The following is a 25,732-nucleotide window of genomic DNA, read 5'->3' as shown; positions in this document are numbered from 1 at the left end:
GGCTGTGTTTTCTGAGGCCCTTAACTGGTCATCCGTGAGTTGCTTGTATATTCGTGTGTTTTTAAATTAAGTTTTCTTTATTTTCTTTGTTTTCTTTTCTGTTGAGTCTTTGTTTTTGTTTTGTTTCTGTTTTTGTTTTGTTATGTTAGTTTATTTATTTATTTACGTGGTATGGTTAGTTAGTTTATTTCTGAGTGTTAAAACACATTTTTATTTCAAACGCTGCATTAAAAACAAAAAAACAAACCCAAAAAAAAAAAAAAAAAAAAAAAAAAAACTTCTTCTTCTTCTTCTTCTTCTTCATCTTCATCATCATCATGGCTTGCCTCTATTTTCTCGCACTTGTAGAATCTGCAGCAGCTCCACATGGTCCTCATTTTTTCTCTGCAGTGCTTCCACGTGCTGATTGGCACAGTAGAGCCGCTTCTGCAAGTCCGCCACCATAGCCTTCAAGGAAGCTATTTCCTCGCTCATCGCGGCACACTCCCTTGTCCTCGCCAGTAATCGCATGCCCAAATTGGTAGCGGAGACCGCGTGGAGCACAGTTAAATTGTGGGACTCCTCTACCGCTGCCTTATCAGACCTCTGTGCCACATGCAGATGATCTGTCGGAGTGAGCTTGCTGCTAATCATGCCTCCTAGCAGCACTGCTCTGTTCGACAGTGCCTCAGAAAAGTTCGGTATTGCCTCAGCAAAGTTTGAGGCCGTGCCGTGATGATATGAAGAGTTTGGAAAGACAGTGTTTGGAGGAGCCCTTGTCTGGGCATTCGGTGGTGCAAGTGAGAGCTCAAGGTTGAGATCATCAAGGTGAGTGCATGAGGATGCCATTTTTTTTTTTTTCTGTTTATGGATTTTTTGATGTTTTTCCTTGAGTTGCAGGAAGAAATGCTGGGTATCATCCGCTTGTAGAGGTGTGGTTTAAATAGACATATACTGATGAGACAGAGCCAACACCATTTCGGATTTCCCGGGCATGCTCGACCTAATCGCTTCAAGGGGGAGCACCTTTACTTTACTTTTTTTTTTTTTTTCCTCCGTGTTTTCTGGTGTTTAATGTTTTTGCCCGTTACTTTCATTTTCTAGTGCTTTGTGTTTTTGCCTTTCCCTTTCGGCTATCATCTTTGTCTTATTTTAGTTAGGGAAATGTGTTTTCTTTTCCGTTTGTCGTCTTTGTTTTATTTTAGTTGGGAAGTGTGTTTTCTTTTTCTTTTTCTTTTTCTTTCTGCAACCTTACTCTTTTATTTCCGAAACAAAATAACGAAAATACAAAAACAACAAAATAAAATAAAAACAACAATAATGCAGTAGGAAATCATTTCTTCTCGGTGCTTGGTGTCTCGACCATTGGAGCTTTGAGTTTGGCCCTCTGGCTGTCCTCTTCTGGGGCTTCACGCACAGCTTCTTGGGGCTCATCACTTGAGCTCCCAAAGATCGCAATCTTAGCTTGAGCGTAACTACTCTCGCGATCTGCTTGTTTGCGTTTACCCGGTCGGTCTAGGTCCTCCAGCTGTTTTCGCATGTCGCGAGAGTACAACTCTACCATTTTTGATAGGTTTTTATTCTCGTCCCGCAATACTTCTAGCTGGTGTCGATTCACCTCCACTATCCTTGACCTCTCCCTTTTCAAGCTTTTTATAGCAGTCTGACACTCCTCAACCATACTTCGCTCCACCGCCAACTGACCTTTCAGCACCTCTACCTCATGGGACTTCGCAAGTAGGCGATGACCCAAACTTGCGACTGTTGCCGTACTCTGCACGCTCAGTGCTAGGGCATCGCTCACGACCCGGTTGTCATCCCTTGTCCCCAGAACACGTATATCTTTAGGAGTCACTAAATTTCTAGCCACTCCAATGGCAACATCGTTGTCCAGGAGTATTGAGTCAGTTACTGTCACAGGCCCCCGTGCGGAAGCAAAGTAGGGCATCCATACTGGTGCCGCTGCTTGGCCTCGTGTCTGAGTCGGTGGAGCTAGGTTGAGATCCAACGAAAATGGGTAGTTAGAGGCCATTTGATTTCTCACTCTCTTTTCTTCTTTCTTTCTTTTCTCTTTTGTGTGTTTCTGAGTTTGCGTTTTTTTTTTTTCACCCTTTCTTATAGACTTAGTCTTTGACAAACCCTAGCCATTACAGCATCTGAGCATTTTCTGAATCTCCAGCATTCCCTGAGTCCCACAACCTTCTCGCCTTCCAACCATACCCAACTCATTTATCACGACGTGTCTTTTCTGAACGAACGCGTTCAGTAAAGTCTTCGCGCCTTTCCATGAGCCCGTAATTTTTGCTTGTGGAGTCTGCGGCGCCTCTATGCGTCGACACGTGTCTCGCCTTGTCTGTTGGTCCCTTACACTGAACCGAGACATCATGACCCATGTTAAAATCCCGCTCTTTGTGTTGCTAATCACGGTTCGATAGTTTGTTTTTACAAAACTAAATAATAATAAAAAGCCGGAATTGAAAACAAATTGTGGGTCGGGTTTCACTTTAGTTTGGGTTTCAAAGTGGGTTAAATTCACCGTGGTTTGTGTTTCGAAATTGTGGGCTTTGGGCTTCAAAATTTTTTTGGGTTTCAGAATTGTGTGATTAGGGTTTACTGTTTCATTTTTTTTTTGTTTGTTTGTTTGTGTTGTAATTTTTATTTTATAATTATTTTGTTTTTGTTTTCTTTTGTGATTTTGTGATTTTTTTTTATTTGCTTTAATACCTTTCATTTGTTGTTATGACATTGTTTGTGGCTAATTTTTAAACATTGAGGACAATGTTCATTTCTAGGTTTGGGGGTATTGGAGTTTAGCATGTAAAATTGGTTTTTCCTTAATTTAATTTAAATTTTTTTTTATTTGCTTGTTTTTATTTTTTTATTTTGTTAAGTCTTGCTTTTATTTTGATTTTGATTTTGATTTTATTCACTTTCCGAACACATTTGATGAGATTGTGATAAATGTTTGCATGACTTAAATGAAAATTGAATTTTATTTATTATTTATTTTTTTTTCCTTGTAAATTTTTATTGTAAAAAAAAAAAAAATTAATTAATTGATTAATTTGGCATCGTTCTAGCATGATATGTTCGAAACCTTCTTTGCACTTGCCATTTGTTTCATAATTCTCCAATTAAAGGATTTGCATGACCCAAAGAATTGTATCAAGCATAAATTAGACTTATATAACCATAAATGTGAGCTTTTGAGTCTTGTGCTTCATTTCATGAGTGTTATACACATACTCTTATTTTCTTGTCATCAAAGTTGTTGTTTGATCTCATTATTCATTGATTTGGTTGAACACTTAAAAGTCATTAATTCTTATGCAATTTGATTTCATGACATTTAAGAAGTGATATTAAGGCCCTCTTTGGATCGTTTGTGCCTTTCAAGCTAACCTTATGCATGCTTAAGCATGATTTTCCATTGTTAACCATTTTGAGCCTACATGTAAACCTTTTCTTTCATTTTACCAATTATATTTCCTCGCCTTAGCCCGAAAAACAAGAATTTACCTTTCTAAGGAACTCATGAGCTCTAATTCGGATGTGTTTTTCATGCTAAGTTTGGGAAGGGATATTACATAAAGAAGAAAAAAAAAATTCACTCAATTGGTGAAAGAAAAGAAAAGAAAAGAGAAAAAATTGTGATTAAGTGGTGGTTGAATGAAATTTCATTTTTGGGTTTCATTTTTGGGCCTTCAAAATAATTTGGTGTTTGGAAAGGAGTTTGAATCAATGTAAATGAAGGTATAAGGAGTTTTGATCATGTAAAAGAAAAAAATCTAATCGTGATGATTCGAAGTCTTGTAAACAATTATTTTATGCTCTTACATTTTGAGTTCCTTGGACTTTGTATTATCCATACCTTTCATTTCTCACTCACCTTACACCCTTGGCCCCATTACAACCTATAATAAAGACCTAAATTGATCTTAAATGTCATATGGTTGAATTGCATGCATTTTCTTACTTTTAAGTGTTTGGCATCCTTCTTGAGATCATATTAATGCAAGTTCTTCATCTTTCTATTTCGAGTTAAGTCTTTATGGTTTAACTCTAATCTCATGTTTATAACTGAGTGTTGCATTATAGCCCTCTTCTGAGTGATTCATTTGTGAGAGGACAACTTTGGTGAGATTTGAAGTTGAATTTGTGCTTTGTATGATTTTTGAAATTGTGTGAAAACTAAGATTGGGGAATTTGTTGCATTTGGCTATCACACTAATACACTTTGAACATGTTATGTTTTGAACTTTGCCGCCTTGTAAATAATGTCTAAAATTGAGTTTTTATTGTTAAAATTTTTGAGTCATGTGCATGAGTCATTTCTCTTCAGAAAATGTTCGGAAAGATTGTTTTGAGTTTTATTTTTATTTCTTTTATTTTTGTTTTTGTTTTTGTAATTATTTTTGTTTTTGTTTTTGCTTAAGGACTAACAAATCTATTAAGTTTTCTAACCATTTTGTTTTGTAGAGTTAGAAAAACGTTTGTGGGTATCGTATCTGTTAAACCCTCAGGAGACACAACTCCTCCTACTAGGGATGCCTAGAGGTTTAAAGGCTTGTTGCATTCGCTCAATGCAATCGAGTTACCTACGAAAGTGGTCTAGTTAACTTCTTGTTTTGTTTTTAACTTTGTTTTGTGTTGTTTTGCTCGAGGACTAGCAAAATCTAGGTTTGGGGGTATTTGATCGGTTCACAATTGTATATCATTTTGTACCCTTCTAGCTTATGATTTGGTTATGTTTTTGAGTTAAACTTGTGCTTTTAATCCTTTTTGTGTTTATCTTTCAGTTCATTGAGCTTTAGGTAATAATGATGGCTTTAGAGAGCATAATTCATGCAATTCAAGCATGTTAAGGCCTAATTTGGATGAATGGATGAAGAGCTTAAAGACAAACTCATTTTGGCTACAGCCCCCTGCCAGTCCAGTTCCGTAGGTCATATTGCAAGCTTTGTTTCAACCACCTACATAGCTCGAATGAGGCCACATTCTTCATGAAAGTTGTTCCAATTGGTGTGTACTATAACATATCCAAAATTCAGCCCCATTGGATAAATCTGGAGTCCGTTACCTAGCAAACACAGAACCATGCTCAGGATGGATCTTATCAGCGCGGAAAATGAGTTAGCAATTTGTTTCGGCCTTAACTTCTTCCTCCGACCTTGGATTGGCCCAAATAACATATGGCTGGAAAGAAGACATTCTGAACTTCAATTTCGAGTGCTTAAAGTCCTAATTTGATTAAGAGAAGCCCAAGTTGTAAGCCCTTGAAGTTGCTGGTCATGCTGACCTCAACATGTGCTGGTTGGATGCTTGGTCATGGTGAGCTAGGTATGAGCTATCATTTCTGGTTGGAAGCTTGGTCATGGTGACATGAAGATGAGCTAGGGCTGCTGGTGGGATCTATTGGTGAAGTGCATCAACCAATTCAAGATTTTCTAATACAAGTGCATCACCCAATTTAGATTTTCTAATACAAGTGCATCAACCATTTCAGATTTTATAAAACAAGTGTTGTATGCATTAGCCATATTGAATTCAGATTTTCACTTCCCCTAGGCCTATAAATAGGGAAGTTCTCTAAGCTTGTAAACACACCCCAAGGGGGGGAGCTCTCAAACACTTCTCTAGAGCTCCCTTCCCTTCTCTCCCTCAAATTCTCTTAGTTTCTCTTTCTAGTTTTCAATTGTTATAATGAGATCTTTGTGCTGAAATTTTCCTTTAAGTCTTTCCAAGTTCTACTTTAATTTTCATTGTTATGTAAATTCTTTTCTTTAGTTTCAAGTTTGATTAGTTTCCAAGTTTCAATTATGATTTTTGTTCTTATTCATTATGCTTATAAGTTAATATGCTAGTTTGAATGATTGATCACCATTTAGGCTTGCATGTTAGCTATCTTGGTTTGAATTAAGAGTAGACACCATACTTTAATTCGAATTGAACTATGAATAGGAAGAGTATGTATGGACATTCGACAACAGGGATTAGATACATGCTTGGTTGTTTAAATTGTTCTTCTATGCTTAATGGGTTCCTAATGCTTAATTTTAGGTTAGACAACAAATGATCAAATTAGGGAATTAGGAACACAAGGTTATGACCACACACCATGGCTTAATCATACTTTAGCTAGAATCAATCCATTAATCTAAATTGAACTTGGGAACTTATTTGCTTGAGTTACTTATTTCTTTCTTCCTTGTTTTATGTTCTTTGTTTTTGTTTCTATTTTGTGTAGGGAAACTAAATTGGATCATTCAATCACCAATCCCTGTGGAATCGACCTCGCACTTACATATGCTATACTACCAACGGTTCGTGCACTTGCGAGTATCACAAGTTGAGGATGCAACTGAATCCATTTTGGTGCAGCTGTATCTACGCAACAGAGCCCAGATCAGCGGTTTGCCCGATTTGACGTTGCACGCGCGTCGGTCCAGCTCCTCTCCAATAACTTACGCCATCTGTCCTACATCACCCCGTGGAGCTCGTCTCCAATTAACCGGGCACCGCAAACGAACGAAAGCGAAAAAACAACAGGACTCGACGCCCACTGCCGAAATTATTGGGGTTGTTCTTAACATTGTCAGTTTTTTTGTTTTTTTTGTTTTGGTTCAATTATCGTAAGGTAGGCCCCACAGCCGATCGGAACCGGCAGTTCGGCAGGCCTGCGTGCGACACATGGTAAGGGTGGCGACGACAAGGCTTGACAGGCCATGCCATTTCATGCGGGGGGCGTTGGATAGCCAACCCATGGTCATATGGCATGGCTCAAACGTGGCTTATATACTTTTAGGCGTTATAAGGTAACGGATGCGATCACACCAACTCACATGCACCGAATCCCATCAGAACTTCGAAGTTAAGCGAGTTTGGGGTAGAGTAGTACTAGGATGGGTGACCTCCTGGGAAGTCCTCGTGTTGCATCCCTTCTTTTTTTGCCTTGTTGACGTTTAAATTGTCGTGGGCGTTTGCTTTCCGTCATCTTATTCATCTGGATGTCTTTGTTTTAACACGACCCCTTGGCGCAGCGTGACAATCGGGGCACACTATGATTAAATACTCCTAGAAAGCCTAGGATTAACGAAGGAATTAAAATAGGAAAATAACACAGTTACCAAAAACTTCAAAAACTGGATTTCGGGCTAGTAAACGACGTCGGATGCCCGAAAAAGCCCACGACACATGGCAACGCGATGAGTTTTACTCGCGACGCCGTTGCCTTCGAATCGACGGTTCGTGGGCCCAATTCTGAGGTCGGAGCCCAGATCAGCGGTTTGCCCGATTTGCCGTTGCACGCGCGTCGGTCCAGCTCCTCTCCAATAACTTACGCCATCTGTCCTACATCACCCCGTGGAGCTCGTCTCCAATTAACCGGGCACCGCAAACGAACGAAAGCGAAAAAACAACAGGACTCGACGCCCACTGCCGAAATTATTGGGGTTGTTCTTAACGTTGTCAGTTTTTTTGTTTTTTTTTTGTTTTGGTTCAATTATCGTAAGGTAGGCCCCACAGCCGATCGGAACCGGCAGTTCGGCAGGCCTGCGCGCGACACATGGTAGGGGTGGCGACGACAAGGCCTGACAGGCCATGCCATTTCATGCGGGGGACGTTGGATAGCCAACCCATGGTCATATGGCATGGCTCAAACGTGGCTTATATACTTTTAGGCGTTATAAGCTAACGGATGCGATCATACCAACTCACATGCACCGGATCCCATCAGAACTCCGAAGTAAAGCGAGTTTGGGCGAGAGTAGTACTAGGATGGGTGACCTCCTGGGAAGTCCTCGTGTTGCATCCCTTCTTTTTTTGCCTTGTTGACGTTTCAATTGTCCTGGGCGTTTGCTTTCCGTCATCTTATTCATCTGGATGTCTTTGTTTTATCACGACCCCGTGGCGCAGCGTGACAATCGGGGCACACTATGATTAAATACTCCTTGAAAGCCTAGGATTAACGAAGGAATTAAAATAGGAAAATAACACAGTTACCAAAAACTTCAAAAACTGGATTTCGGGCTAGTAAACGACGTCGGATGCCCGAAAAAGTCCACGACTCATGGCAACGCTATGAGTTTTACTCGCGACGCCGTTGCCTTCGAATCGACGGTTCGTGGGCCCAATTCTGAGGTCGGAGCCCAGATCAGCGGTTTGCCCGATTTGCCGTTGCACGCGCGTCGGTCCAGCTCCTCTCCAATAACTTACGCCATATGTCCTACATCACCCAGTGGAGCTCGTCTCCAATTAACCGGGCACCTCAAACGAACGAAAGCGAAAAAACAACAGGACTCGACGCCCACTGCCGAAATTATTGGGGTTGTTCTTAACGTTGTCAGTTTTTTTGTTTTTTTTTGTTTTGGTTCAATTATCGTAAGGTAGGCCCCACAGCCGATCGGAACCGGCAGTTCGGCAGGCCTGCGCGCGACACATGGTAGGGGTGGCGACGAGAAGGCCTGACAGGCCATGCCATTTCATGCGGGGGGCGTTGGATAGCCAACCCATGGTCATATGGCATGGCTCAAACGTGGCTTATATACTTTTAGGCGTTATAAGCTAACGGATGCGATCATACCAACTCACATGCACCGGATCCCATCAGAACTCCGAAGTTAAGCGAGTTTGGGCGAGAGTAGTACTAGGATGAGTGACCTCCTGGGAAGTCCTCGTGTTGCATCCCTTCTTTTTTTGCCTTGTTGACGTTTCAATTGTCGTGGGCGTTTGCTTTCCGTCATCTTATTCATCTGGATGTCTTTGTTTTATCACGACCCCGTGGCGCAGCGTGACAATCGGGGCACACTATGATTAAATACTCCTAGAAAGCCTAGGATTAACGAAGGAATTAAAATAGGAAAATAACACAGTTACCAAAAACTTCAAAAACTGGATTTCGGGCTAGTAAAGGACGTCGGATGCCCGAAAAAGCCCACGACTCATGGCACCGCAATGAGTTTTACTAGCGACGCCGTTGCCTTCGAATCGACGGTTCGTGGGCCCAATTCTGAGGTCGGAGCCCAGATCAGCGGTTTGCCCGATTTGCCGTTGCACGCGCGTCGGTCCAGCTCCTCTCCAATAACTTACGCCATCTGTCCTACATCACCCCGTGGAGCTCGTCTCCAATTACCCGGGCACCGCAAACGAACGAAAGCGAAAAAACAACAGGACTCGACGCCCACTGCCGAAATTATTGGGGTTGTTCTTAACGTTGTCAGTTTTTTTGTTTTTTTTTGTTTTGGTTCAATTATCGTAAGGTAGGCCCCACAGCCGATCGGAACCGGCAGTTCGGCAGGCCTGCGCGCGACACATGGTAGGGGTGGCGACGACAAGGCCTGACAGGCCATGCCATTTCATGCGGGGGGCGTTGGATAGCCAACCCATGGTCATATGGCATGGCTCAAACGTGGCTTATATACTTTTAGGCGTTATAAGCTAACGGATGCGATCATACCAACTCACATGCACCGGATCCCATCAGAACTCCGAAGTTAAGCGAGTTTGGGCGAGAGTAGTACTAGGATGGGTGACCTCCTGGGAAGTCCTCGTGTTGCATCCCTTCTTTTTTTGCCTTGTTGACGTTTCAATTGTCGTGGGCGTTTGCTTTCCGTCATCTTATTCATCTGGATGTCTTTGTTTTATCACGACCCCGTGGCGCAGCGTGAAAATCGGGGCACACTATGATTAAATACTCCTAGAAAGCCTATGATTAACGAAGGAATTAAAATAGGAAAATAACACAGTTACCAAAAACTTCAAAAACTGGATTTCGGGCTAGTAAAGGACGTCGGATGCCCGAAAAAGCCCACGACTCATGGCACCGCAATGAGTTTTACTCGCGACGCCGTTGCCTTCGAATCGACGGTTCGTGGGCCCAATTCTGAGGTCGGAGCCCAGATCAGCGGTTTGCCCGATTTGCCGTTGCACGCGCGTCGGTCCAGCTCCTCTCCAATAACTTACGCCATCTGTCCTACATCACCCCGTGGAGCTCGTCTCCAATTACCCGGGCACCGCAAACGAACGAAAGCGAAAAAACAACAGGACTCGACGCCCACTGCCGAAATTATTGGGGTTGTTCTTAACGTTGTCAGTTCTTTTGTTTTTTTTTTGTTTTGGTTCAATTATCGTAAGGTAGGCCCCACAGCCGATCGGAACCGGCAGTTCAGCAGGCCTGCGCGCGACACATGGTAGGGGTGGCGACGACAAGGCCTGACAGGCCATGCCATTTCATGCGGGGGACGTTGGATAGCCAACCCATGGTCATATGGCATGGCTCAAACGTGGCTTATATACGTTTAGGCGTTATAAGCTAACGGATGCGATCATACCAACTCACATGCACCGGATCCCATCAGAACTCCGAAGTTAAGCGAGTTTGGGCGAGAGTAGTACTAGGATGGGTGACCTCCTGGGAAGTCCTCGTGTTGCATCCCTTCTTTTTTTGCCTTGTTGACGTTTCAATTGTCGTGGGCGTTTGCTTTCCGTCATCTTATTCATCTGGATGTCTTTGTTTTATCACGACCCCGTGGCGCAGCGTGACAATCGGGGCACACTATGATTAAATACTCCTAGAAAGCCTAGGATTAACGAAGGAATTAAAATAGGAAAATAACACAGTTACCAAAAACTTCAAAAACTGGATTTCGGGCTAGTAAACGACGTCGGATGCCCGAAAAAGTCCACGACTCATGGCAACGCAATGAGTTTTACTCGCGACGCCGTTGCCTTCGAATCGACGGTTCGTGGGCCCAATTCTGAGGTCGGAGCCCAGATCAGCGGTTTGCCCGATTTGCCGTTGCACGCGCGTCGGTCCAGCTCCTCTCCAATAACTTACGCCATCTGTCCTACATCACCCCGTGGAGCTCGTCTCCAATTAACCGGGCACCGCAAACGAACGAAAGCGAAAAAACAACAGGACTCGACGCCCACTGCCGAAATTATTGGGGTTGTTCTTAACGTTGTCAGTTTTTTTGTTTTTTTTTGTTTTGGTTCAATTATCATAAGGTAGGCCCCACAGCCTATCGGAACCGGCAGTTCGGCAGGCCTGCGCGCGACACATGGTAGGTGTGGCGACGACAAGGCCTGACAGGCCATGCCATTTCATGCGGGGGGCGTTGGATAGCCAACCCATGGTCATATGGCATGGCTCAAACGTGGCTTATATACTTTTAGGCGTTATAAGCTAACGGATGCGATCATACCAACTCACATGCACCGGATCCCATCAGAACTCCGAAGTTAAGCGAGTTTGGGCGAGAGTAGTACTAGGATGGGTGACCTCCTGGGAAGTCCTCGTGTTGCATCCCTTCTTTTTTTGCCTTGTTGACGTTTCAATTGTCGTGGGCGTTTGCTTTCCGTCATCTTATTCATCTGGATGTCTTTGTTTTATCACGACCCCGTGGCGCAGCGTGACAATCGGGGCACACTATGATTAAATACTCCTAGAAAGCCTAGGATTAACGAAGGAATTAAAATAGGAAAATAACACAGTTACCAAAAACTTCAAAAACTGGATTTCGGGCTAGTAAACGACGTCGGATGCCCGAAAAAGCCCACGACTCATGGCGACGCAATGAGTTTTACTCGCGACGCCGTTGCCTTCGAATCGACGGTTCGTGGGCCCAATTCTGAGGTCGGAGCCCAGATCAGCGGTTTGCCCGATTTGCCGTTGCACGCGCGTCGGTCCAGCTCCTCTCCAATAACTTACGCCATCTGTCCTACATCACCCCGTCGAGCTCGTCTCCAATTAACCGGGCACCGCAAACGAACGAAAGCGAAAAAACAACAGGACTCGACGCCCACTGCCGAAATTATTGGGGTTGTTCTTAACGTTGTCAGTTTTTTTGTTTTTTTTTGTTTTCGTTCAATTAGCGTAAGGTAGGCCCCACAGCCGATCGGAACCGGCAGTTCGGCAGGCCTGCGCGCGACACATGGTAGGGGTGGCGACGACAAGGCCTGACAGGCCATGCCATTTCATGCGGGGGGCGTTGGATAGCCAACCCATGGTCATATGGCATGGCTCAAACGTGGCTTATATACTTTTAGGCGTTATAAGCTAACGGATGCGATCATACCAACTCACATGCACCGGATCCCATCAGAACTCCGAAGTTAAGCGAGTTTGGGCGACAGTAGTACTAGGATGGGTGACCTCCTGGGAAGTCCGCGTGTTGCATCCCTTCTTTTTTTGCCTTGTTGACGTTTAAATTGTCGTGGGCGTTTGCTTTCCGTCATCTTATTCATCTGGATGTCTTTGTTTTATCACGACCCCGTGGCGCAGCGAGACAATCGGGGCACACTATGATTAAATACTCCTAGAAAGCCTAGGATTAACGAAGGAATTAAAATAGGAAAATAACACAGTTACCAAAAACTTCAAAAACTGGATTTCGGGCTAGTAAACGACGTCGGATGCCCGAAAAAGCCCACGACTCATGGCAACGCAATGAGTTTTACTCGCAACGCCGTTGCCTTCGAATCGACGGTTCGTGGGCCCAATTCTGAGGTCGGAGCCTAGATCAGCGGTTTGCCCGATTTGCCATTGCACGCGCGTCGGTCCAGCTCCTCTCCAATAACTTACGCCATCTGTCCTACATCACCCCGTGGAGCTCGTCTCCAATTAACCAGGCACCGCAAACGAACGAAAGCGAAAAAACAACAGGACTCGACGCCCACTGCCGAAATTATTGGGGTTGTTCTTAACGTTGTCAGTTTTTTTGTTTTTTTTTGTTTTGGTTCAATTATCGTAAGGTAGGCCCCACAGCCGATCGGAACCGGCAGTTCGGCAGGCCTGCGCGCGACACATATTAGGGGTGGCGACGACAAGGCCTGACAGGCCATGCCATTTCATGCGACGGCATCCCATTTCCTGCGGGGGGCGTTGGATAGCCAACCCATGGTCATATGGCATGGCTCAAACGTGGCTTATATACTTTTAGGCGTTATAAGCTAACGGATGCGATCATATCAACTCACATGCACCGGATCCCATCAGAACTCCGAAGTTAAGCGAGTTTGGGCGAGAGTAGTACTAGGATGGGTGACCTCCCGGGAAGTCCTCGTGTTGCATCCCTTCTTTTTTTGCCTTGTTGACGTTTCAATTGTCGTGGGCGTTTGCTTTCCGTCATCTTATTCATCTGGATGTCTTTGTTTTATCACGACCCCGTGGCGCAGCGTGACAATCGGGGCACACTATGATTAAATATTCCTAGAAAGCCTAGGATTAACAAAGGAATTAAAATAGGAAAATAACACAGTTACCAAAAACTTCAAAAACTGGATTTCGGGCTAGTAAACGACGTCGGATGCCTGAAAAAGCCCACGAATCATGGCAACGCAATGAGTTTTACTCGCGACGCCGTTGCCTTCGAATCGACGGTTCGTGGGCCCAATTCTGAGGTCGGAGCTCAGATCAGCGGTTTGCCCGATTTGCCGTTGCACGCGCGTCGGTCCAGCTCCTCTCCAATAACTTACGCCATCTGTCCTACATCACCCCGTGGAGCTCGTCTCCAATTAACCGGGCACCGCAAACGAACGAAAGCGAAAAAACAACAGGACTCGACGCCCACTGCCGAAATTATTGGGGTTGTTCTTAACGTTGTCAGTTTTTTTGTTTTTTTTTGTTTTGGATCAATTATCGTAAGGTAGGCCCCACAGCCGATCGGAACCGGCAGTTCGGCAGGCCTGCGCGCGACACATGGTAGGGGGGGCGACGACAAGGCCTGACAGGCCATGCCATTTCATGCGGGGGGCGTTGGATAGCCAACCCATGGTCATATGGCATGGCTCAAACGTGGCTTATATACTTTTAGGCGTTATAAGCTAACGGATGCGATCATACCAACTCACATGCACCGGATCCCATCAGAACTCCGAAGTTAAGCGAGTTTGGGCGAGAGTAGTACTAGGATGGGTGACCTCCTGGGAAGTCCTCGTGTTGCATCCCTTCTTTTTTTGCCTTGTTGACGTTTCAATTGTCGTGGGCATTTGCTTTCCGTTAGAGCTGGCAAACGGGTCGTTTTAACGGGTTTCGGGTCGTTAACGGGTTAATCCGTTTTCTTAACGGGTTGACACGAACACGACCCGTTAAGTTAACGGGTGACAAATACTAGACCCAAACACGACCCGTTACAATTCGCGAATATCCGACACGACCCGTTAACCCGTTAAGAATAAACCAGAAAGAAAAAAAAAAAAAAAAAAACTATCACAGCTTCTCTACCAACACGCCTTCTCTGTCTTTTTTCCCCCAAACCCCAACCCTAACTTTTCTTCCCTCTTTCCCTCTTCATTTCAGTCCTCTCACCCCAAAACAGTATATATCTCTCTCTCACAGATATCTTAAAAACTTAACAACTAAATAAATTGAGGAAGAAAGAAAATTCAAAATTAACTGAGAGAACCAAAACCAACAACTCTAGAATCAATCACCCTCTGTGGACCGACCTAGATACCTCCTCCTTGATCCCTGGTGGCTGGGTTGGCGAAGTCATCCCTGGTGGCTGGGTTGGCGGAGTCTATTGAGTGGAGAGAAGAAGAGCAGAAGAGAATCTTGACAAAAAGATAGCAGAAGAGAAAAAGAGAAGAACAGAGCAGAAGAGAAGAACGAGAGGAAGAAGAAAAAGGAAAAGGGGAAAGAAGAAAAAGACAAAAAGGTAAGAAGAAAAAGACACAGAAAGAAGAAAGAAAAGGGGAAGAAGAAAAGAAAAGAAAAATATTTTGCAAAATTACAAAATTAACCTTCTTAACGGGTGGTAACGGGTTAACCCGTTTTCGACCCGAAACGACCCGTTAGCTTAACGGGTGGCTAACGGGTTCACCCGTTTTCAACCCGACCCAATAAGCTCAACCCAAATACTGATAATTTCGTGCGAATTCGTGTCGTGTTAACGGGTCGTGTGCAATATTGCCGGGTCTACTTTCCGTCATCTTATTCATCTGGATGTCTTTGTTTTATCACGACCCCGTGGCGCAGCGTGACAATCGGGGCACACTATGATTAAATACTCCTAGAAAGCCTAGGATTAACGAAGGAATTAAAATAGGAAAATAACACAGTTACCAAAAACTTCAAAAACTGGATTTCGGGCTAGTAAACGACGTCGGATAACCGAAAAAGCCCACGACTCATGGCAGCGCAATGAGTTTTACTCGCGACGCCGTTGCCTTCGAATCGACGGTTCGTGGGCCCAATTCTGAGGTCGGAGCCCAGATCAGCGGTTTGCCCGATTTGCCGTTGCACGCGCGTCGGTCCAGCTCCTCTCCATTAACTTACGCCATCTGTCCTACATCACCCCGTGGAGCTCGTCTCCAATTAACCGGGCACCGCAAACGAACGAAAGCGAAAAAACAACAGGACTCGACGCCCATTGCCGAAATTATTGGGGTTGTTCTTAACGTTGTCAGTTTTTTTGTTTTTTTTTGTTTTGGTTCAATTATCGTAAGGTAGGCCCCACAGCCGATCGGAACCGGCAGTTCGGCAGGCCTGCGCGCGACACATATTAGGGGTGGCGACGACAAGGCCTGACAGGCCATGCCATTTCATGCGACGGCATCCCATTTCATGCGGGGGGCGTTGGATAGCCAACCCATGGTCATATGGCATGGCTCAAACGTGGCTTATATACTTTTAGGCGTTATAAGCTAACGGATGCGATCATACCAACTCACATGCACCGGATCCCATCAGAACTCCGAAGTTAAGCGAGTTTGGGCGAGAGTAGTACTAGGATGGGTGACCTCCTGGGAAGTCCTCGTGTTGCATCCCTTCTTTTTTTGCCTTGTTGACGTTTCAATTGTCGTGGGCGTTTGCTTTCCGTCATCTTATTCATCTGGATGTCTTTGTTTTATCACGACCCCGTGGCGCAGCGTGACAATCGGGGCACACTATGATTAAATACTCCTAGAAAGCCTAGGATTAACGAAGGAATTAAAATAGGAAAATAACACAGTTACCAAAAACTTCAAAAACTGGATTTCGGGCTAGTAAACGACGTCGGATGCCCGAAAAAGCCCACGACTCATGGCAACGCAATGAGTTTTACTCGCGACGCCGTTGCCTTCGAATCGACGGTTCGTGGGCCCAATTCTGAGGTCGGAGCCCAGATCAGCGGTTTGCCCGATTTGCCGTTGCACGCGCGTCGGTCCAGCTCCTCTCCATTAACTTACGCCATCTGTCCTACATCACCCCGTGGAGCTCGTCTCCAATTAACCGGGCACCGCAAACGAACGAAAGCGAAAAAACAACAGGACTCGACGCCCACTGCCGAAATTATTGGGGTTGTTCTTAACGTTGTCAGTTTTTTTGTTTTTTTTTGTTTTGGTTCAATTATCGTAAGGTAGGCCCCACAGCCGATCGGAACCGGCAGTTCGGCAGGCCTGCGCGCGACACATATTAGGGGTGGCGACGACAAGGCCTGACAGGCCATGCCATTTCATGCGACGGCATCCCATTTCATGCGGGGGGCGTTGGATAGCCAACCCATGGTCATATGGCATGGCTCAAACGTGGCTTATATACTTTTAGGCGTTATAAGCTAACGGATGCGATCATACCAACTCACATGCACCGGATCCCATCAGAACTCCGAAGTTAAGCGAGTTTGGGCGAGAGTAGTACTAGGATGGGTGACCTCCTGGGAAGTCCTCGTGTTGCATCCCTTCTTTTTTTGCCTTGTTGACGTTTCAATTGTCGTGGGCGTTTGCTTTCCGTCATCTTATTCATCTGGATGTCTTTGTTTTATCACGACCCCGTGGCGCAGCGTGACAATCGGGGCACACTATGATTAAATACTCCTAGAAAGCCTAGGATTAACGAAGGAATTAAAATAGGAAAATAACACAGTTACCAAAAACTTCAAAAACTGGATTTCGGGCTAGTAAACGACGTCGGATGCCCGAAAAAGCCCACGACTCATGGCAGCGCAATGAGTTTTACTCGCGACGCCGTTGCCTTCGAATCGACGGTTCGTGGGCCCAATTCTGAGGTCGGAGCCCAGATCAGCGGTTTGCCCGATTTGCCGTTGCACGCGCGTCGGTCCAGCTCCTCTCCAATAACTTACGCCATCTGTCCTACATCACCCCGTGGAGCTCGTCTCCAATTAACCGGGCACCGCAAACGAACGAAAGCGAAAAAACAACAGGACTCGACGCCCACTGCCGAAATTATTGGGGTTGTTCTTAACGTTGTCAGTTTTTTTGTTTTTTTTTGTTTTGGTTCAATTATCGTAAGGTAGGCCCCACAGCCGATCGGAACCGGCAGTTCGGCAGGCCTGCGCGCGACACATGGTAGGGGGGGCGACGACAAGGCCTGACAGGCCATGCCATTTCATGCGGGGGGCGTTGGATAGCCAACCCATGGTCATATGGCATGGCTCAAACGTGGCTTATATACTTTTAGGCGTTATAAGCTAACGGATGCGATCATACCAACTCACATGCACCGGATCCCATCAGAACTCCGAAGTTAAGCGAGTTTTGGCGAGAGTAGTACTAGGATGGGTGACCTCCTGGGAAGTCCTCGTGTTGCATCCCTTCTTTTTTTGCCTTGTTGACGTTTCAATTGTCGTGGGCGTTTGCTTTCCGTCATCTTATTCATCTGGATGTCTTTGTTTTATCACGACCCCGTGGCGCAGCGTGACAATCGGGGCACACTATGATTAAATACTCCTAGAAAGTCTAGGATTAACGAAGGAATTAAAATAGGAAAATAACACAGTTACCAAAAACTTCAAAAACTGGATTTCGGGCTAGTAAACGACGTCGGATGCCCGAAAAAGCCCACGACTCATGGCAGCGCAATGAGTTTTACTCGCGACGCCGTTGCCTTCGAATCGACGGTTCGTGGGCCCAATTCTGAGGTCGGAGCCCAGATCAGCGGTTTGCCCGATTTGCCGTTGCACGCGCGTCGGTCCAGCTCCTCTCCAATAACTTACGCCATCTGTCCTACATCACCCCGTGGAGCTCGTCTCCAATTAACCGGGCACCGCAAACGAACGAAAGCGAAAAAACAACAGGACTCGACGCCCACTGCCGAAATTATTGGGGTTGTTCTTAACGTTGTCAGTTTTTTTGTTTTTTTTTGTTTTGGTTCAATTATCGTAAGGTAGGCCCCACAGCCGATCGGAACCGGCAGTTCGGCAGGCCTGCGCGCGACACATGGTAGGGGGGGCGACGACAAGGCCTGACAGGCCATGCCATTTCATGCGGGGGGCGTTGGATAGCCAACCCATGGTCATATGGCATGGCTCAAACGTGGCTTATATACTTTTAGGCGTTATAAGCTAAGGGATGCGATCATACCAACTCACATGCACCGGATCCCATCAGAACTCCGAAGTTAAGCGAGTTTGGGCGAGAGTAGTACTAGGATGGGTGACTCCTGGGAAGTCCTCGTGTTGCATCCCTTCTTTTTTTGCCTTGTTGACGTTTCAATTGTCGTGGGCGTTTGCTTTCCGTCATCTTATTCATCTGGATGTCTTTGTTTTATCACGACCCCGTGGCGCAGCGTGACAATCGGGGCACACTATGATTAAATACTCCTAGAAAGCCTAGGATTAACGAAGGAATTAAAATAGGAAAATAACACAGTTACCAAAAACTTCAAAAACTGGATTTCGGGCTAGTAAACGACGTCGGATGCCCGAAAAAGCCCACGACTCATGGCAACGCAATGAGTTTTACTCGCGACGCCGTTGCCTTCGAATCGACGGTTCGTGGGCCCAATTCTGAGGTCGGAGCCCAGATCAGCGGTTTGCCCGATTTGCCGTTGCACGCGCGTCGGTCCAGCTCCTCTCCAATAACTTACGCCATCTGTCCTACATCACCCCGTGGAGCTCGTCTCCAATTAACCGGGCACCGCAAATGAACGAAAGCGAAAAAACAACAGGACTCGACGCCCACTGCCGAAATTATTGGGGTTGTTCTTAACGTTGTCAGTTTTTTTGTTTTTTTTTGTTTTGGTTCAATTATCGTAAGGTAGGCCCCACAGCCGATCGGAACCGGCAGTTCAGCAGGCCTGCGCGCGACACATGGTAGGGGGGGGGACGACAAGGCCTGACAGGCCATGCCATTTCATGCAGGGGGCGTTGGATAGCCAACCCATGGTCATATGGCATGGCTCAAACGTGGCTTATATACTTTTAGGCGTTATAAGCTAAGGGATGCGATCATACCAACTCACATGCACCGGATCCCATCAGAACTCCGAAGTTAAGCGAGTTTGGGCGAGAGTAGTACTAGGATGGGTGACTCCTGGGAAGTCCTCGTGTTGCATCCCTTCTTTTTTTGCCTTGTTGACGTTTCAATTGTCGTGGGCGTTTGCTTTCCGTCATCTTATTCATCTGGATGTCTTTGTTTTATCACGACCCCGTGGCGCAGCGTGACAATCGGGGCACACTATGATTAAATACTCCTAGAAAGCCTAGGATTAACGAAGGAATTAAAATAGGAAAATAACACAGTTACCAAAAACTTCAAAAACTGGATTTCGGGCTAGTAAACGACGTCGGATGCCCGAAAAAGCCCACGACTCATGGCAACGCAATGAGTTTTACTCGCGACGCCGTTGCCTTCGAATCGACGGTTCGTGGGCCCAATTCTGAGGTCGGAGCCCAGATCAGCGGTTTGCCCGATTTGCCGTTGCACGCGCGTCGGTCCAGCTCCTCTCCAATAACTTACGCCATCTGTCCTACATCACCCCGTGGAGCTCGTCTCCAATTAACCGGGCACCGCAAATGAACGAAATCGAAAAAACAACAGGACTCGACGCCCACTGCCGAAATTATTGGGGTTGTTCTTAACGTTGTCAGTTTTGTTGTTTTTTTTTGTTTTGGTTCAATTATCGTAAGGTAGGCCCCACAGCCGATCGGAACCGGCAGTTCAGCAGGCCTGCGCGCGACACATGGTAGGGGGGGGGACGACAAGGCCTGACAGGCCATGCCATTTCATGCAGGGGGCGTTGGATAGCCAACCCATGGTCATATGGCATGGCTCAAACGTGGCTTATATACTTTTAGGCGTTATAAGCTAAGGGATGCGATCATACCAACTCACATGCACCGGATCCCATCAGAACTCCGAAGTTAAGCGAGTTTGGGCGAGAGTAGTACTAGGATGGGTGACCTCCTGGGAAGTCCTCGTGTTGCATCCCTTCTTTTTTTGCCTTGTTGACGTTTCAATTGTCGTGGGCGTTTGCTTTCCGTCATCTTATTCATCTGGATGTCTTTGTTTTATCACGACCCCGTGGCGCAGCGTGACAATCGGGGCACACTATGATTAAATACTCCTAGAAAGCCTAGGATTAACGAAGGAATTAAAATAGGAAAATAACACAGTTACCAAAAACTTCAAAAACTGGATTTCGGGCTAGTAAACGACGTCGGATGCCCGAAAAAGCCCACGACTCATGGCAACACAATGAGTTTTACTCGCGACGCCGTTGCCTTCGAATCGACGGTTCGTGGGCCCAATTCTGAGGTCGGAGCCCAGATCAGCGGTTTGCCCGATTTGCCGTTGCACGCGCGTCGGTCCAGCTCCTCTCCAATAACTTACGCCATCTGTCCTACATCACCCCGTGGAGCTCGTCTCCAATTAACCGGGCACCGCAAATGAACGAAAGCGAAAAAACAACAGGACTCGACGCCCACTGCCGAAATTATTGGGGTTGTTCTTAACGTTGTCAGTTTTTTTGTTTTTTTTTGTTTTGGTTCAATTATCGTAAGGTAGGCCCCACAGCCGATCGGAACCGGCAGTTCAGCAGGCCTGCGCGCGACACATGGTAGGGGGGGGGACGACAAGGCCTGACAGGCCATGCCATTTCATGCAGGGGGCGTTGGATAGCCAACCCATGGTCATATGGCATGGCTCAAACGTGGCTTATATACTTTTAGGCGTTATAAGCTAACGGATGCGATCATACCAACTCACATGCACCGGATCCCATCAGAACTCCGAAGTTAAGCGAGTTTGGGCGAGAGTAGTACTAGGATGGGTGACCTCCTGGGAAGTCCTCGTGTTGCATCCCTCCTTTTTTTGCCTTGTTGACGTTTCAATTGTCGTGGGCGTTTGCTTTCCGTCATCTTATTCATCTGGATGTCTTTGTTTTATCACGACCCCGTGGCGCAGCGTGACAATCGGGGCACACTATGATTAAATACTCCTAGAAAGCCTAGGATTAACGAAGGAATTAAAATAGGAAAATAACACAGTTACCAAAAACTTCAAAAACTGGATTTCGGGCTAGTAAACGACGTCGGATGACCGAAAAAGCCCACGACTCATGGCAACGCAATGAGTTTTACTCGCGACGCCGTTGCCTTCGAATCGACGGTTCGTGGGCCCAATTCTGAGGTCGGAGCCCAGATCAGCGGTTTGCCCGATTTGCCGTTGCACGCGCGTCGGTCCAGCTCCTCTCCAATAACTTACGCCATTTGTCCTACATCACCCCGTGGAGCTCGTCTCCAATTAACCGGGCACCGCAAACGAACGAAAGCGAAAAAACAACAGGACTCGACGCCCACTGCCGAAATTATTGGGGTTGTTCTTAACGTTGTCAGTTTTTTTGTTTTTTTTTGTTTTGGTTCAATTATCGTAAGGTAGGCCCCACAGCCGATCGGAACCGGCAGTTCAGCAGGCCTGCGCGCGACACATGGTAGGGGGGGCGACGACAAGGCCTGACAGGCCATGCCATTTCATGCGGGGGGCGTTGGATAGCCAACCCATGGTCATATGGCATGGCTCAAACGTGGCTTATATACTTTTAGGCGTTATAAGCTAACGGATGCGATCATACCAACTCACATGCACCGGATCCCATCAGAACTCCGAAGTTAAGCGAGTTTGGGCGAGAGTAGTACTAGGATGGGTGACCTCCTGGGAAGTCCTCGTGTTGCATCCCTTCTTTTTTTGCCCTGTTGACGTTTCAATTGTCGTGGGCGTTTGCTTTCCGTCATCTTATTCATCTGGATGTCTTTGTTTTATCACGACCCCGTGGCGCAGCGTGACAATCGGGGCACACTATGATTAAATACTCCTAGAAAGCCTAGGATTAACGAAGGAATTAAAATAGGAAAATAACACAGTTACCAAAAACTTCAAAAACTGGATTTCGGGCTAGTAAACGACGTCGGATGCCCGAAAAAGCCCACGACTCATGGCAACGCAATGAGTTTTACTCGCGACGCCGTTGCCTTCGAATCGACGGTTCGTGGGCCCAATTCTGAGGTCGGAGCCCAGATCAGCGGTTTGCCCGATTTGCCGTTGCACGCGCGTCGGTCCAGCTCCTCTCCAATAACTTACGCCATCTGTCCTACATCACCCCGTGGAGCTCGTCTCCAATTAACCGGGCACCGCAAACGAACGAAAGCGAAAAAACAACAGGACTCGACGCCCACTGCCGAAATTATTGGGGTTGTTCTTAACGTTGTCAGTTTTTTTGTTTTTTTTTGTTTTGGTTCAATTATCGTAAGGTAGGCCCCACAGCCGATCGGAACCGGCAGTTCAGCAGGCCTGCGCGCGACACATGGTAGGGGGGGCGACGACAAGGCCTGACAGGCCATGCCATTTCATGCGGGGGGCGTTGGATAGCCAACCCATGGTCATATGGCATGGCTCAAACGTGGCTTATATACTTTTAGGCGTTATAAGCTAACGGATGCGATCATACCAACTCACATGCACCGGATCCCATCAGAACTCCGAAGTTAAGCGAGTTTGGGCGAGAGTAGTACTAGGATGGGTGACCTCCTGGGAAGTCCTCGTGTTGCATCCCTTCTTTTTTTGCCCTGTTGACGTTTCAATTGTCGTGGGCGTTTGCTTTCCGTCATCTTATTCATCTGGATGTCTTTGTTTTATCACGACCCCGTGGCGCAGCGTGACAATCGGGGCACACTATGATTAAATACTCCTAGAAAGCCTAGGATTAACGAAGGAATTAAAATAGGAAAATAACACAGTTACCAAAAACTTCAAAAACTGGATTTCGGGCTAGTAAACGACGTCGGATGCCCGAAAAAGCCCACGACTCATGGCAACGCAATGAGTTTTACTCGCGACGCCGTTGCCTTCGAATCGACGGTTCGTGGGCCCAATTCTGAGGTCGGAGCCCAGATCAGCGGTTTGCCCGATTTGCCGTTGCACGCGCGTCGGTCCAGCTCCTCTCCAATAACTTACGCCATCTGTCCTACATCACCCCGTGGAGCTCGTCTCCAATTAACCGGGCACCGCAAACGAACGAAAGCGAAAAAACAACAGGACTCGACGCCCACTGCCGAAATTATTGGGGTTGTTCTTAACGTTGTCAGTTTTTTTGTTTTTTTTTGTTTTGGTTCAATTATCGTAAGGTAGGCCCCACAGCCGATCGGAACCGGCAGTTCGGCAGGCCCGCGCGCGACAAATGGTAGGGGTGGCGACGACAAGGCCTGACAGGCCATGCCATTTCATGCGACGGCATCCCATTTCATGCGGGGGGCGTTGGATAGCCAACCCATGGTCATATGGCATGGCTCAAACGTGGCTTATATACTTTTAGGCGTTATAAGCTAACGGATGCGATCATACCAACTCACATGCACCGGATCCGATCAGAACTCCGAAGTTAAGCGAGTTTGGGCGAGAGTAGTACTAGGATGGGTGACCTCCTGGGAAGTCCTCGTGTTGCATCCCTTCTTTTTTTGCCTTGTTGACGTTTCAATTGTCGTGGGCGTTTGCTTTCCGTCATCTTATTCATCTGGATGTCATTGTTTTATCACGACCCCGTGGCGCAGCGTGACAATCGGGGCACACTTTGAAACCCAAACTTGCGACTGTTGTTGTACTCTGCACGCTCAGTGCCAGGGCATCGCTCACGACCCGGTTGTCATCCCTTGTCCCCAGAACACGTATATCTTTAGGAGTCACTAAATTTCTAGCCACTCCAATGGCAACATCGTTGTCCAGGAGTATTGAGTCAGTTACTGTCACAGGCCCCCGTGCGGAAGCAAAGTAGGGCATCCATACTGGTGCCGCTGCTTGGCCTCGTGTCTGAGTCGGTGGAGCTAGGTTGAGATCCAACGAAAATGGGTAGTTAGAGGCCATTTGATTTCTCACTCTCTTTTCTTCTTTCTTTCTTTTCTCTTTTGTGTGTTTTTGAGTTTGCGTTTTTTTTTCACCCTTTCTTATAGACTTAGTCTTTGACAAACCCTAGCCATTGCAGCATCTGAGCATTTTCTGAATCTCCAGCATTCCTTGAGTCCCACAACCTTCTCGCCTTCCAACCATACCCAACTCATTTATCACGACGTGTCTTTTCTGAACGAACGCGTTCAGTAAAGTCTTCGCGCCTTTCCATGAGCCCGTAATTTTTGCTTGTGGAGCCTGCGGCGCCTCTTTGCGTCGACACGTGTCTCGCCCTGTCTGTTGGTCCCTTACACTGAACCGAGACATCATGATCCATGTTAAAATCCCGCTCTTTGTGTTGCTAATCACGGTTCGATAGTTTGTTTTTACAAAACTAAATAATAATAAAAAGCCGGAATTGAAAACAAATTGTGGGTCGGGTTTCACTTTAGTTTGGGTTTCAAAGTGGGTTAAATTCACCATGGTTTGTGTTTCGAAATTGTGGGCTTTGGGCTTCAAAATTTTTTTGGGTTTCAGAATTGTGTGATTAGGGTTTACTGTTTCATTTTTTTTTGTTTGTTTGTTTGTGTTGTAATTTTTATTTTATAATTATTTTGTTTTTGTTTTCTTTTGATTTTGTGATATTTTTTTATTTGCTTTAATACCTTTCATTTGTTGTTATGACATTGTTTGTGGCTAATTTTTAAACATTGAGGACAATGCTCATTTCTAGGTTTGGGGGTATTGGAGTTTAGCAAGTAAACTTGGTTTTTCTTAAAATTTAAAAAAAAAAAAAATTTAAATTTCTTTCTTGTTTTGAATCTTGTTTAGTCACTTTCCGAACACATTTGATGAGATTGTGATAAATGTTTGCATGACTTAAATGAAAATTGAATTTTATTTATTATTTATTTTGTTTTCCTTTTAAATTTTTATTGTAAAAAAAATTTAATTAATTAATTAATTTGGCATCGTTCTAGCATGACATGTTCGAAACCTTCTTTGCACTTGCCATTTGTTTCATAATTTTCCAATTAAAGGATTTGCATGATCTAAAGAATTGTATCAAGCATAAATTAGACTTATATAACCATATAATGTGAGCTTTTGAGCCTTGTGCTTCATTTCATGAATGTTATACACATACTCTTATTTTCTTGTCATCAAAGTTGTTGTTTGATCTCATTATTCATTGATTTGGTTGATCACTTAAAAGTCATTCATTCTTATGCAATTTGATTTCATGACATTTAAGAAGTGATATTAAGGCCCTCTTTGGATCGTTTGTGCCTTTCAAGCTAACCTTATGCATGCTTAAGCATGATTTTCCATTGTTAACCATTTTGAGCCTACATGTAAACCTTTTCTTTCATTTTACCAATTATATTTCCTCGCCTTAGCCCGAAAAACAAATATTTACCTTTCTAAGGAACTCATGAGCTCTAATTCGGATGTGTTTTTCATGCTAAGTTTGGGAAGGGATATTACATAGAAGAAAAAAAGAAAAAAAAAGAAAATCACACAATTGGTGAAAGAAAAGAAAAGAAAAAAGTTATGATTAAATGGTAGTTGAATGAAATTTTGTTTTTGGGTTTCATTGGTGTTTGGAAAGGAGTTTAAATCATTGTAAATGAAGGTATAAGGAGTTTTGATCGTGTAA

General features: G+C 45.5%; 18 non-coding genes and 1 pseudogene across 18 annotated transcripts; all 19 read left to right on the top strand.

Moving 5' to 3' along the window:
• The first annotated feature begins 6,799 nt into the window (after window positions 1–6,799).
• LOC148291353 (5S ribosomal RNA) lies at window positions 6,800–6,918 on the top strand (annotated as a pseudogene).
• Window positions 6,919–7,673: 755 nt separating this feature from the next.
• LOC148291352 (5S ribosomal RNA) lies at window positions 7,674–7,792 on the top strand. The gene has a single exon (XR_015826725.1). It is a non-coding gene; the product is annotated as a 5S ribosomal RNA (ribosomal RNA).
• Window positions 7,793–8,546: 754 nt separating this feature from the next.
• On the top strand, window positions 8,547–8,665 carry LOC148291351 (5S ribosomal RNA). Its single transcript, XR_015826951.1, has one exon. It is a non-coding gene; the product is annotated as a 5S ribosomal RNA (ribosomal RNA).
• Window positions 8,666–9,419: 754 nt separating this feature from the next.
• On the top strand, window positions 9,420–9,538 carry LOC148291350 (5S ribosomal RNA). Its single transcript, XR_015826803.1, has one exon. It is a non-coding gene; the product is annotated as a 5S ribosomal RNA (ribosomal RNA).
• Window positions 9,539–10,293: 755 nt separating this feature from the next.
• Window positions 10,294–10,412, top strand: LOC148291349 (5S ribosomal RNA). Its single transcript, XR_015826792.1, has one exon. It is a non-coding gene; the product is annotated as a 5S ribosomal RNA (ribosomal RNA).
• Window positions 10,413–11,166: 754 nt separating this feature from the next.
• Window positions 11,167–11,285, top strand: LOC148291348 (5S ribosomal RNA). Its single transcript, XR_015826781.1, has one exon. It is a non-coding gene; the product is annotated as a 5S ribosomal RNA (ribosomal RNA).
• A 754-nt stretch (window positions 11,286–12,039) lies between these two features.
• LOC148291347 (5S ribosomal RNA) lies at window positions 12,040–12,158 on the top strand. Its single transcript, XR_015827035.1, has one exon. It is a non-coding gene; the product is annotated as a 5S ribosomal RNA (ribosomal RNA).
• Window positions 12,159–12,932: 774 nt separating this feature from the next.
• Window positions 12,933–13,051, top strand: LOC148291346 (5S ribosomal RNA). Its single transcript, XR_015826893.1, has one exon. It is a non-coding gene; the product is annotated as a 5S ribosomal RNA (ribosomal RNA).
• A 754-nt stretch (window positions 13,052–13,805) lies between these two features.
• LOC148291345 (5S ribosomal RNA) lies at window positions 13,806–13,924 on the top strand. The gene has a single exon (XR_015826770.1). It is a non-coding gene; the product is annotated as a 5S ribosomal RNA (ribosomal RNA).
• Window positions 13,925–15,626: 1,702 nt separating this feature from the next.
• On the top strand, window positions 15,627–15,745 carry LOC148291344 (5S ribosomal RNA). Its single transcript, XR_015826759.1, has one exon. It is a non-coding gene; the product is annotated as a 5S ribosomal RNA (ribosomal RNA).
• A 774-nt stretch (window positions 15,746–16,519) lies between these two features.
• LOC148291343 (5S ribosomal RNA) lies at window positions 16,520–16,638 on the top strand. The gene has a single exon (XR_015826748.1). It is a non-coding gene; the product is annotated as a 5S ribosomal RNA (ribosomal RNA).
• Window positions 16,639–17,392: 754 nt separating this feature from the next.
• Window positions 17,393–17,511, top strand: LOC148291342 (5S ribosomal RNA). Its single transcript, XR_015826986.1, has one exon. It is a non-coding gene; the product is annotated as a 5S ribosomal RNA (ribosomal RNA).
• A 754-nt stretch (window positions 17,512–18,265) lies between these two features.
• LOC148291341 (5S ribosomal RNA) lies at window positions 18,266–18,383 on the top strand. The gene has a single exon (XR_015827058.1). It is a non-coding gene; the product is annotated as a 5S ribosomal RNA (ribosomal RNA).
• Window positions 18,384–19,137: 754 nt separating this feature from the next.
• On the top strand, window positions 19,138–19,255 carry LOC148291340 (5S ribosomal RNA). Its single transcript, XR_015827057.1, has one exon. It is a non-coding gene; the product is annotated as a 5S ribosomal RNA (ribosomal RNA).
• A 754-nt stretch (window positions 19,256–20,009) lies between these two features.
• Window positions 20,010–20,128, top strand: LOC148291339 (5S ribosomal RNA). The gene has a single exon (XR_015826737.1). It is a non-coding gene; the product is annotated as a 5S ribosomal RNA (ribosomal RNA).
• Window positions 20,129–20,882: 754 nt separating this feature from the next.
• On the top strand, window positions 20,883–21,001 carry LOC148291338 (5S ribosomal RNA). Its single transcript, XR_015826726.1, has one exon. It is a non-coding gene; the product is annotated as a 5S ribosomal RNA (ribosomal RNA).
• Window positions 21,002–21,755: 754 nt separating this feature from the next.
• Window positions 21,756–21,874, top strand: LOC148291337 (5S ribosomal RNA). Its single transcript, XR_015826715.1, has one exon. It is a non-coding gene; the product is annotated as a 5S ribosomal RNA (ribosomal RNA).
• Window positions 21,875–22,628: 754 nt separating this feature from the next.
• LOC148291336 (5S ribosomal RNA) lies at window positions 22,629–22,747 on the top strand. The gene has a single exon (XR_015826704.1). It is a non-coding gene; the product is annotated as a 5S ribosomal RNA (ribosomal RNA).
• A 774-nt stretch (window positions 22,748–23,521) lies between these two features.
• Window positions 23,522–23,640, top strand: LOC148291335 (5S ribosomal RNA). The gene has a single exon (XR_015826958.1). It is a non-coding gene; the product is annotated as a 5S ribosomal RNA (ribosomal RNA).
• The last annotated feature ends 2,092 nt before the right edge of the window (window positions 23,641–25,732 follow it).

The sequence above is a fragment of the Prunus avium genome, chromosome 8 (genome assembly GCF_965620075.1).
Source record: "Prunus avium chromosome 8, drPruAviu1.hap1.1, whole genome shotgun sequence".
Lineage (NCBI taxonomy): Eukaryota > Viridiplantae > Streptophyta > Magnoliopsida > Rosales > Rosaceae > Prunus > Prunus avium.
The sequence above is the reverse complement of the archived record's forward strand: the minus strand, read 5'-3'. Positions and strand labels throughout refer to the sequence as shown.